At 38.6% G+C, this 13,067-nt stretch overlaps 1 long non-coding RNA gene across 1 annotated transcript in view; it reads left to right on the top strand.

Annotated features, from left to right (window-relative positions):
• LOC132371450 (uncharacterized) overlaps nucleotides 1–11,340 on the top strand; it is a 46,751-nt gene extending 35,411 nt beyond the window's left edge. Inside the window, exon 3 of the long non-coding RNA XR_009504846.1 lies at nucleotides 11,230–11,340. This is a non-coding gene — a long non-coding RNA (uncharacterized LOC132371450). The remainder of the gene's footprint in view (nucleotides 1–11,229) is intronic.
• Nucleotides 11,341–13,067: the final 1,727 nt, after the last annotated feature.

Here is a 13,067-nt window from a genome sequence, read left to right as displayed (position 1 = left end):
AGTGAGAGCACGTCCTTCTACTCCGCCATCTTGGTTAATCTTCCTAAAGTGCTTTAAATATAACTCACTACCCTCACAATTTTAAAATTTGTTCATCTGTTTTAGACACTTGGGTTGTTTTCATATCTTGGCTTTTTTGAACAATGCTGCAGTGAACATGGGAGTTCATGCATCCCTGAGATCCCTATTTCATTTCCTTTGGCTATATACCCAGTACCTGTGGAGTATATGAGATCATATGCCTTCTCTCAATCCCACAAGGCCAGTTTGACTGCTGAGAGCCTCCCATTTATTTTCCTTGGACACCGCCATGAAGTGTATAAGGGTATGTGCCTTCACCCAATCCAGCAGAGTCAACTAGCTATCTGTATGTGCTCATGCACGATTCTATAGAGGTTGTAGGTACTTTCTGCTGGGGTACTGGCTACCAGGGCAGGGGTCCTTGGAGTGCTGGGGGCACATGTGGCCTAGTTGAGGGGGGGTGGTCTGCAGGTGATGGGTCCTAAGAAACTAATAGGAAGGCCTCTTAGTGGAGTCCACAAGGCATTTGGTAGAAACCAAGGCCCTTTGTTGAGTTCTGCACCCCAGCTGCTGTGAACTCCCACCCCTTTTCCTGCGCCCAGCTACTCCTGAACTATTCAGCCATGCTGATCTCAGTGTTCTGGGTGGGGCAAGAAAGAAGTGGGCCTCTGGGGCAGTGTTCTGCATAGCTGGGGGAGCTAGTGCTCACTACCCTCACTTTTCCCTGTGGGAGAAATCTCTCTTGAGGAGAGATTTGTTGGAGTGTCTCTTCACACTGAGCTGTGCCACCCTATAGAGGAGGAGTAATGTGAGTAAAGTGAAATTGTTCTTTTTACTTTATTAAATGCATCTATTAGATTTTTTTGCTCCAACAGAGTGCTATGGCCTCTCTGCCAGAGTCCCTGGTTCCCAAAATGGTACTCTCATCCATGGGTGGTTGTCAAAATCAATGTTTCTGTGGGGCACGAGCCCTGAAAATCCTTAGTCCACCGTCTTGCTGACGTCACTCTCCTAATTTCTTTCCTTCTTTCCATTATGCTGTCCAAAAATATAATCAGACTAAAGTTGATTCCTTTCTTCAAAACAAATTGAGCATCTTTCATAAGTATCTTTGTTAGAATAGGCAATTTTTATGATATTTGGAGGTAGGTGATATAAAATAAGGTGAATGAATTCAACAAAATATATAAAATATGACTATTTGTTTAACTATAAGAAGATAGACAACCAGGGAAATGGGCCAGAGACATTATGACAAAGTATGAAGCAAGAAAGCAAGATATTTAGAATATTGTTTTAAAAGTTGGTAGCGTGCTACATGAAAAAGGTAACACTTAGCAAGTGCAAATTAGCTTGCCAGAAACGTTCTTTCTTCCAGTAACTGACAAACTCCTTGTTTTTCACAGGCAAGGCCCTCCTCTGCTGAGAAGTCTTTGTTGACCCCTTTGTTCAACCCCTGTGTGTCTCTATTGTAATAACATTTACCACATGTCCTTGCTAATATATGTTTAACTTCTTGTGTCCTATTAAGATATGAACTCCTATAAAGTCTGTTCCTATCCTTCTGTGCCAATGCCTAGCATTTTGTGCTCAGTCCAAATTAGCAATGAGTAAATGACAAGGTGTATAAGTTAGTAAAAGACAGCTCTCTCAGAAACCTCCAAAGAACGAAAAACTCTACAATCATTTACAGGAGGAGGAGGAAAAAATACATGTATCTAAAATCTCAGAAAATATACTCATATGAACAGCTCGCGGGATATGTGTTTGTTAGTAAATAAGCAGAGTGTCATAAATTCAAGCCATCAGTTGCCTAAAGAAAAATGTGAAGGAATTTGAGAAATGGCAATCTACATTTGGCTTACTAGAGAGGATGAAAATTTAGTAAATAAGATGAACCAAACAATAAAATCTGGAATTTAAAATGTTTTGAGCAGTTTTTATGGAATCAAAGATGCCAGTTAGGCCAACAGAATACCACCAAGGAGGATGAGGGAACAAACCAACCATTGAAATTAAAGCAAATATAAAGTTCCATATATAGAACATTAAACTAAACCTTCAGAAGAAATCATGGCTAAGTCATTTCAAACCCAGAAAAAAGTAATATTCACTAATAGGTAAAAACAAACAAACAAAAACAAAACAAAAACAACAACAAATACAAAACCATTATGGGTTTCTGAAGAAAAGACGTTAACTGTTATATGTGAAAAACTGTATAAGAATTATAGTTGACTTAAAGCTAAGACCAGCAGTTTAATTTAGAGGGGGAAAACCTCAGATAGTTCTAAAGTAATGTATTTGGTTTTAGCAGGCTTGTTTTTTTTTTAAAGTGGAGTATATACAGAAGAAGATCTAGGCTGGTAGTAGGAGGTATAGAAATTTTGTCATAAGAATAGAAAAGTTCATTTTATTATAACATTTAAGTATCTAAAAATTAAACCCACCTATTAACAGAAAGCAGTATTATAAGAGGAATTAATCTTCCCATCATCTGAAAAAACTTAGCAGAGAAAGAAAAACTATCTTTATGACGCTATGGAAGAAATTTCTGCATTAGTGACCTATTCAGTTGGTGACCCCTAATAGTCTCTAAGATATCATTTTGGGTAGCAAAATGATATTCAATTGGTGACCCCTAATAGTCCCTAAGATATCATTTTGGGTAGCAAATATTAATGGATCTTTGAAAAATAACTGATTGCTGCTGAATATAAAATAATTAACAACCTATCTCCTAGCCACCCACATTAAAAACTTGGCAGCCTTCATATTGCAATAAACCTGCCTCTTTCTTAATATTATTAGTTTCTTCATTTTTAAAACGCCATTTTCTTTCCATCCACAATTCTTACTTAGAATTTAAGTTTTAGTAAAAGTTCTCTTTCCCTCCTAAGGATTCTCTTGCCTCCAGGGTGTCTGTTCTCCACACTACTCAATAATCAGTTTTGTACATAATATGAAACAGAAATGAGCTCATGTCTCTCATCTACTTGAAAAATATTCAAGGAAAGGATGAGTTTTGTTTAGTTTTGCTTTTGTGTGAAGATGATTATATAGCCCCAGCACCCAGACATAACTAAATCTTATTTTGTCACAGTCACCTTGTTTCTCATAAGTTCCTTGAAGGAGATGTATTCAAGAGCAAAAATAGCAAATGTCAAAAAGGTACTGCTTTAGAGCTGGGCTTCTGCCTGAGACCCTAGTACTGGAGTCCCTAAATCCAAACTTGTGGTTTGCCCAGAATGTCTTTAACATTGCCCTCAGTTTGACTAAATTTTAGGGGTTTTTTTTTACCCCTGACTATAGGCCCCTGACCTTCCTTTCCTTAGAGCATTTACTTTAGAAAACTTCTAATTGCAAATTTTTTTCTGCCCCTTTGAAATGAATATAAAAGTCTCTTTCCAGTTTTAAGACTCAGAAATTCCAGGGACTGTCGTTTTTAAGGACCTGGAAGCCCTCTCATGGAAAGGTAATTATCAAGGAAATTAGTGCCCCTCTCTCCCAGTCTCTGTGGAATGGGGGTTGCTTAACTTCAGTGGGCCACTGATCAAAGTTGGAAAAGTACCTCCTGCCATAAAGATAAGAGAGAGTTTACTTTTTTTTGGGGTAAGCCCAATTAGCAAACACAGAAGGCCTAAGACCCCAGATCTTAAAGACTCTACAGCCATTTTTTTTAAGTGGAGTTGAGGTCAATCTTTCTCCCTTGTTGCAACAGTCTTGAATAAAATCCTCCTTGCCTGTTTAACTTTGGTGGGTTATTTTGTTTATTTGTTTTTTTTTGTTTTACTTCTATAGGCATTTGCCAATGGAAAGGTGAAAGCTCTTTCTCCTCTAACATGAAATTCAAAATTCTTTTTTTTTTTTTTTAAGGAGAACACTTTTATTTTATTTTATTTTATTTTCTGGTTGCTGCACGTCGGCTTTCTCTAGTTGTGGTGAGCAGGGGCTACTCTTCGTTGCAGTGTGCAGGCTTCTCATTGTGGTGCCTTCTCTTGTTGTGGAGCACAGGCTCTAGGCATGCAGGCTTCAGTAGTTGTGGCACACAGGCTCAGTAGTTGTGGCTCACGGGCTGCAGAGTGCAGGCTCAGTAGTTGTGGTGCATGGGCTTAGTTGCTCCGAGGCATGTGGGATCTTCCCGGACCTGAGCTCGAACCCATGTCCCCTGCATTGACAGGCAGATTCTTAACCACTGCATCACCAGGGGAGTCCCAAAATTCTTAATATCAGCCATCTGTTGAGCTTCAACCATGAGCAAGTTCAGTGAATGATGAGAGAGAGGATGAATAAGTGACCTATCTCATTATTAGCTAGCTTGTTCTGAAACATTTTTCTAAGGTAATAAGAAATACAAGAGTATCAGAGGCAACATGGTAGCTGGGCTGGACTGGGTAAGGTATAGGTGAGTGAGAGCCACATCAAGTGTCTACCAAAATGCACACCAATAAATGGAGCTTAATCAGTGTCCTAGAGTGGGGCCCCATCTGATTATTATTACTTCTTATCATTTAAAGCAGAAACCAAGGCAGGAGAGGTGGTTTGACAGAAAGACAGACAGGTGCATTCAAAAGTTACCATTTGACTGTACAGAAAAGTCCAGCCTCAGACTGTCAGCTAACTTAAGAGTTTCATTTCCAAATAGTGCTGTGATGAATTGGGCTATTGTTTGGCAGGTATTTACTCAAATCTCTTTCATTCTTGAGGTTTGTATGAATTCACTGCTGCATGAGCTTAACCATGCAATTTGCTCTGGTCAATGGTATATGACAGATTTGAAGCCAACAAAGGTTTTTAATGTGCCTGCATAGGTTGGCTTGTTCTGCTACACTAGTGTCATTCCCCATGAAAAGAATATGCCCCAAGTGACCACTAGTAAAAGAATAATGGGAGAAATATGAAACAGATTTCATTCCAATCCACAGTTTGGAGACAGGCCCAGATGCTCCAAAGCCTGAAGCAGTGCCACTAAACCCATCCAAGGCTAGATGCAAGAAATAGTTTCTTATTTGTTAAGCCATAGAGATTCTGAATTATTTCTTATATAGTGAACACTAATACATGTGCTAATATACTGCATTATAATTATTATATCTGTCTCTCTCCTGAACTACACCATAGAAATTAGAGGGCAAAGACTTTTTCTTATTCATTTTTATAGCTAAGAACTCAATACATAGTAGATGTTGTTACTGTGAGTCTAGTACACAAGTTTGACTGAAGTAGCCACTCTGGTGATGCTAATCAAATTATTCCTATTCAGTGCATAATTTATTTTTTTTGAAAACTTATGGTAGATGTTATTTTTTGCATCTACCTCAAATAGTTTTTGGAAGTAAATAGAATATAAATTTAAAATTCTAAATATCTGACAGTTACAGAAAGATAGAGAAGATGAAAAGGCAGAGGGCTATGTACCGGATGAAGGAACAAGATAAAACTCCAGAAAAACAACTAAATGAAGTGGAGATAGGCAACCTTCCAGAAAAAGAATTCAGAATAATGATAGTGAAGATGATCCAGGACCTCGGAATAAGAATGGAGGCAAAGATTGAGAAGATGCAAGAAATGATTAACAAAGACCTAGAAGAATTAAAGAACAAACAAACAGAGATGACCAATACAATAACTGAAATGAAAACTACACTAGAAGGAATCAGTAGCAGAATAACTGAGGCAGAAGAACGGATAAGTGACCTGGAAGACAGAATGGTGGAATTCACTGCTGCGGAACAGACTAAAGAAAAAAGAATGAAAAGAAATGAAGACAGCCTAAGAGACCTCTGGGACAACATTAAACGCCACAACATTCGCATTATAGGGGTCCCAGAAGGAGAAGAGAGAGAGAAAGGACCAGAGAAAATATTTGAAGAGATTATAGTCGAAAACTTCCCTAACATGGGAAAGGAAATAGCCACCCAAGTCCAGGAAGCGCAGAGAGTCCCATACAGAATAAACCCAAGGAGAAACACGCCGAGACACATAGTAATCAAAGTGGCAAAAATTAAAGACAAAGAAAAATTATTGAAAGCAGCAAGGGAAAAACGACAAATAACATACAAGGGAACTCCCATAAGGTTAACAGCTGATTTCTCAGCAGAAACTCTGCAAGCCAGAAGGGAGTGGCATGATATACTTAAAGTGATGAAAGGAAAGAACCTACAACCAAGATTACTCTACCCGGCAAGGATCTCATTTAGATTTGATGGAGAAATCAAAAACTTTACAGACAAGCAAAAGCTAAGAGAATTCAGCACCACCAAACCAGCTCTACAACAAATGCTAAAGAAACTTCTCTAAGTGGGAAACACAAGAGAAGAAAAGGACCTACAAAAACAAACCCAAAACAATTAAGAAAATGGTCATAGGAACATACATATCGATAATTACCTTAAACGTGAATGGATTAAATGCCCCAACCAAAAGACATAGACTGGCTGAATGGATACAAAAACAAGACCCATATATATGCTGTCTACAAGAGACCCACTTTAGGCCTAGGGACACATACAGACTGAAAGTGAGGGGATGGAAAAAGATATTCCATGCAAATGGAAATCAAAAGAAAGCTGGAGTAGCTATACTCATATCAGATAACATAGACTTTAAAATAAAGAATGTTACAAGAGACAAGGAAGGACACTACATAATGATCCAGGGATCAATCCATGAAGAAGATATAACAATTATAAATATATATGCACCCAACATAGGAGCACCTCAATACATAAGGCAACTGCTAACAGCTGTAAAAGAGGAAATTGACAGTAACACAGTAATAGTGGGGGACTTTAACACTTCACTTACACCAATGGACAGATCATCCAAAATGAAAATAAATAAGGAAACAGAAGCTTTAAATGACACAATAGACCAGATAGATTTAATTGATATATATCGGACATTCCATCCAAAAACAGCAGATTACACGTTCTTCTCAAGTGCGCACGGAACATTCTCCAGGATAGATCACATCTTGGGTCACAAATCAAGCCTCAGTAAATTTAAGAAAATCGAAATCATGTCAAGCATCTTTTCTGACCACAACGCTATGAGATTAGAAATGAATTACAGGGAAAAAAACGTAAAAAAGACAAACACATGGAGGCTAAACAATACGTTACTAAATAACCAAGAGATCACTGAAGAAATCAAAGAGGAAATAAAAAAATACCTAGAGACAAATGACAATGAAGACACGACGACCCAAAACCTATGGGATGCAGCAAAAGCGGTTCTAAGAGGGAAGTTTATAGCTATACAAGCCTACCTAAAGAAACAAGAAAAATCTCAAGTAAACAATCTAACCTTACACCTAAAGAAACTAGAGAAAGAAGAACAAACAAAACCCAAAGTTAGCAGAAGGAAAGAAATCATAAAGATCAGAGCAGAAATAAATGAAATAGAAACAAAGAAAACAATAGCAAAGATCAATAAAACTAAAAGTTGGTTCTTTGAGAAGATAAACAAAATTGATAAGCCATTAGCCAGACTCATCAAGAAAAAGAGGGAGAGGACTCAAATCAATAAAATCAGAAATGAAAAAGGAGAAGTTACAACAGACACTGCAGAAATACAAAGCATCCTAAGAGACTACTACAAGCAACTTTATGCCAATAAAATGGACAACCTGGAAGAAATGGACAAATTCTTAGAAAGGTATAACCTTCCAAGACTGAATCAGGAAGAAACAGAAAATATGAACAGACCAATCACAAGTAATGAAATTGAAACTGTGATTAAAAATCTTCCAACAAACAAAAGTCCAGGACCAGATGGCTTCACAGGTGAATTCTATCAAACATTTAGAGAAGAGCTAACACCCATCCTTCTCAAACTCTTCCAAAAAATTGCAGAGGAAGGAACACTCCGAAACTCATTCTATGAGGCCACCATCACCCTGATACCAAAACCAGACAAAGACACTACAAAAAAAGAAAATTACAGACCCATATCACTGATGAATATAGATGCAAAAATCCTCAACAAAATATTAGCAAACAGAATCCAACAACACATTAAAAGGATCATACACCACGATCAAGTGGGATTTATCCCAGGGATGCAAGGATTCTTCAATATACGCAAATCAATCAATGTGATACACCATATTAACAAATTGAAGAATAAAAACCATATGATCATCTCAATAGATGCAGAAAAAGCTTTTGACAAAATTCAACACCCATTTCTGATAAAAACTCTCCAGAAAGTGGGCATAGAGGGAACCTACCTCAACATAATAAAGGCCATATATGACAAACCCACAGCAAACATCATTCTCAATGGTGAAAAACTGAAAGCATTTCCTCTAAGATCAGGAACGAGACAAGGATGTCCACTCTCACCACTATTATTCAACATAGTTCTGGAAGTCCTAGCCACGGCAATCAGAGAAGAAAAAGAAATAAAAGGAATACAAATTGGAAAGGAAGAAGTAAAACTGTCACTGTTTGCGGATGACATGATACTATACATAGAGAATCCTAAAACTGCCACCAGAAAACTGCTAGAGCTAATTAATGAATATGGTAAAGTTGCAGGATACAAAATTAATGCACAGAAATCTCTTGCATTCCTATACACTAATGATGAAAAATCTGAAAGAGAAATTATGGAAACACTCCCATTTACCATTGCAACAAAAAGAATAAAATACCTAGGAATAAACCTACCTAGGGAGACAAAAGACCTGTATGCAGAAAACTGTAAGACACTGATGAAAGAAATTAAAGATGATACCAACAGATGGAGAGATATACCATGTTCTTGGATTGGAAGAATCAACATTGTGAAAATGAGTATACTACCCAAAGCAATCTACAGATTCAGTTTCACAGAATTCACCAGTGAAACCATCTGGATCTCAAGTTTTCTTCTGGGGAAGGTTTTTTATTATGAAGTCAACTTTTAAAATAGATATAGGCTATTTGGATTATCTGTTACCTTTTCTGTCAGTTCTGCTAAGGCTTAACCTTCTCCCCCTGAATTTTTCCATTTGAACCATGTCGTCAGATTTATTAGCATAAAGTTGTTTATAAATTTCATGACTATCCTATTAATATCTATAGGATGTCTAACAATGTGATTTTTTCAATTCTGATACTGGTAATTTGTATTTTCTCTTTTTTTCTTGATCAGACTTGCTAGAGATTCATAAATTTCATTAAACTCTTAGGAGGACCAAAAAAAAAAAAAAAAAAATTCTAAATATCTGAATAATTTCAAACTCTTTGGAATTATGTGAATATTTTAGCTATAAACACTTGCTGCTATTGAAATCTATGACATGCAATGAAAAATATATCATGTGGTTTTACCTTTATTTGTCAATTATCTATTCATCCAGCCATCCAGCAACGTAACATCTTTTCACTTTCTACCTTTGTGACACCATTAAAATAAATAGAACTTGGAATATGTTGTGAATGATGACAAGGGAAAACAAGAGCCTAAGGACAGAGTGGATATAAAAATTAAAAACCTAAATGAATGTCTGTATAGATCATTATTACGACTTCTCTTTGACACTCAATCATAAAACCAACATATTTGGCATCACCGAACACTGATAAAATTATACTTTATTGCCAAAAATTTATTGGGAAATATTAGCTAGGTAAAATCTAAACTACCAGATATCTTCCAAGTTTTGTCAAATATTAAAAAAGACGATTTCTAGCATGCAGAAAGCCCTAATTAAGTATTTAGCAGCCTTTATGTCTGATCTTTTCATCAGTTATCAATCTATCATTTGAATTTTTGTCCAGCTCTGGTTTGTTCCTCACAAGGATATGAAGTGAGGGTGTCAGTGCTCATTAAAGCACAACATATTTAGGAAGCTGTTGCAAAAGTCTAAGTGAGAGAATATGAGTGCTAGAAATTAAATAGTAGCTGTGGAATCTGAAATGAAAGAGTAGATATAATTCACATTAATTCTTGCAGGCTTGCATGTGATTGAATGTGCTAAAGTAAGGGAAAAAAATATATATAAAAACCTGAAACTTTAATCATGGGTGATAGAAAGATTTTTATGTCATTATCAGAAAGTGGGCAGTCAGAAAGAGGATCTAATTTGAGAAGAAAGATGATATTTTCATACATATAGGTCAATGATGCAATGTACTTTTCATTATTTTTTTTTTATTATTATTTCTCTAGATGGGACTACTCAGTTTAATTAGAGCCACTATTTTCTATTAAGTTGACACATGTATAGAGATGTTATGGCATGTATTAGAGTCTAACTAATTTCTTCCTTTCACCAAAACTCCCAGTTTGGAATATAGACATTCATAATAATAAGGAGGATGAAGAAGAAAAGAAGGAGGAGGAGCGGTGGAGGGGAAGGGGGAAGAAGAGAAAGAATTATCCTCCTATGTTGGTTGTCTATTCTCCAAGCATCATTTTACACACATTATTAATATTATTACAATTTAAAAATTATCACATTTCTGTGTGTACTCATTAATTCTTCTATATTTTATAAATGCATATACTGAGGTCAAAAGATGTTAATGACTAACCTTTGCTATAACAAAACTGGAAAATATTTGCTCTGAGGCTTGAACTCCCCATTGCCTCACATGTGACTCTCTCTTCCTTGTTTGAAATCAGTCATAAGTGTAACAAAGGAAAGTTTTCTAATTCTTTCTGGCCAGAGACATAACTTAATGCCTATCTATTTCCCAAGCAATTGTTTATGTATATAAATTCAGTTATTTGTCATAAGAATGGGAATACCTTAAGGAAAATATTAATCTTTTCAATGGAATTTTAACCCAAATTAATTTGATTTCAAATCATTACTCATAGATTGTATCATACCACCACATATTTTAACCCATGAGTTATAAAATAATCTCACATCAAGCAATCATTTCTGCATTCAGAAATGTTTAGGCAAAAGTGTAATATAGGAAAAAAATGGAGAGACAAGTGCTTACCACAAATTGCTATCTCATACTAATTCCTGATATCCACTTGTATATATTTTCTTTAGCTCTCAGATATAAAAGACATTGTGAATTCTGTGACCTAAGAAAGTTCTAGAAACTGCTAGCATTTGAAAAAAGTCTGAAATCTTTCCCAGCCTTCCTCAGTTAGGGGTTTATCAAAAATATATGTGTCTCCTTCTTCTACACTGAGAATCTAACACATTTTTCTCTTCCCCTGGTTTGTGTTCTACCTACTCACTACCTTTTCCAGAATCACTGCTTTAAGGGCATGGCCAAGATGGAGAAGTAGAAAGACCCTGAGCTCACCTCCTCCCACAGGCATGCCAAAATTACAACTATTTACAGAGCAACTATTGATGAGAATGACCTGAAGACTAGCAGAGAAGATCTTCTACAACTAAAGAAAGATAAAAAGAAGGAACCTCAATGGGGACAGAGATGAGGTATAGTCAAAACACATACTCCTGGGTGAGAGACCCACACATGGGAGGATAATTACAACTGCAGAGGTTCTCTCCAAAGAACGAGGGGTTCAACCCCACATCAGGCTCCCCAGCCCAGGAGTTCTGCACCGAGAAGACAGGCCCCCAGAACATTTGGCTTAGAAGGTCGACAGGGCTTACTTTTGATAGAACCAGAGGGCTGTGGGAAAGAAAGACTCCACTCTTAAAGTGTGTGCAAAAAATCTCGCTCCGAGACCCAGGGCAGAAGCATTAATTTGAAAGAAGCTTGGGTCAGACTCACTTGATCTCGCAAAGCCTTTCAGAGAGGCAGGAGACAATTAAGACTCAACCTGGGGACATAGATGGTGGCATAGCTATTTTGGGGAGCTCACCACACCATAAGGACACTGGTGCTGGCAAAGGGCCATTTTGGAATCCCCCGTCTAGCTTATTAGTGCTGGGAAACAGCCCTGCCCACCAGCCTGTCTGCACCAGTCCTAGGATGCCCCAGGCCAAACAGCAAGCTGCATGAGAATACAGCCCTATCCACCAGCAAGCCAGCTGCCATAGGAACCCCTGAGCCCTCAGCTGCCCAGGAATCAGCCCTGCCTATCAATGGGCCAGCAACAGGCTGAGGACCCAGCCTAACCCACCAGTGGGTGGGCACCAGCCCCAGGACCACTGTAGCTCCACAACCAGTTGTATCAAGACCTGGCCCAGGGGGCTGCCCTGGTGGCACAGTAGTTGAGAATCTGCCTGCTAATGCAGGGGACACGGGTTCGAGCCCTGGTCTGGGAAGATCCCACATGCCGCGGAGCAACTAAGCCCGTGAGCCACAACTACTGAGCCTGCACGTCTGGAGCCTGTGCTCCGCAACAAGAGAGGCCACGATAGTGAGAGGCCCGCGCACTGCGATGAAGAGTGGCCCCTGCTTGCCGCAGCTAGAGGAAGCCCTCGCACAGAAACGAAGACCCAACACAGCCAAATAAATAAATAAATAAATAATAATTAAAGGTGCTAATAATTAAAAAAAAAAAAAAAAAAAAAAAAAAAAGACCTGGCCCAGGGATTTCCCTGGCAGTCCAGTGGTTAAGACTATGCGCTTCCAATGCAGGGGGCGCAGGTTTGATTCCTGGTTGAGGAACTAACATCCCACATGTCACGTGGTGCTGCTCTCCCCACATAAATAAAATAAAATGATGTCTAAAAAAAAAAAAAGACCCGGTCTAACCAGCAAGCAGGAACCACCCTGGGACACCTTGGGTTCCTCAGCCAGCTGCCCTGGGATATGGCCTCACCCACCAGTGGGCTGTCAACCATTCCGGGACATCCTGGACCCTGCAGCCAACCATGTCAGTCGAGAACTGGCCCTGTCCACCAGCAGGCTGACACTAACTCCATGACCCCCAATTCTGCGACCAGTCACCCCAGGACCAAACTCCTCCCAACAGTGGGCCAACACTACCCCTGGGAACTCCCAGAGCTCTATAGTCAGCCATGCAAGGACTCAGCCCTGCCCACCAGTGGCTGGCAGCTCCACACGAGGTAGGTCCTGGTAACCAACCAGACTGGGGTCCAGTCATGCCTACCAGAGTGTCCTCAGTAGCAAGCCACCTGCAAGAGGACCTACGCAGCCCACATAGAG

The sequence above is a fragment of the Balaenoptera ricei genome, chromosome 9 (genome assembly GCF_028023285.1).
Source record: "Balaenoptera ricei isolate mBalRic1 chromosome 9, mBalRic1.hap2, whole genome shotgun sequence".
NCBI classification, from domain to species: domain Eukaryota; kingdom Metazoa; phylum Chordata; class Mammalia; order Artiodactyla; family Balaenopteridae; genus Balaenoptera; species Balaenoptera ricei.
The sequence above is the reverse complement of the archived record's forward strand: the minus strand, read 5'-3'. Positions and strand labels throughout refer to the sequence as shown.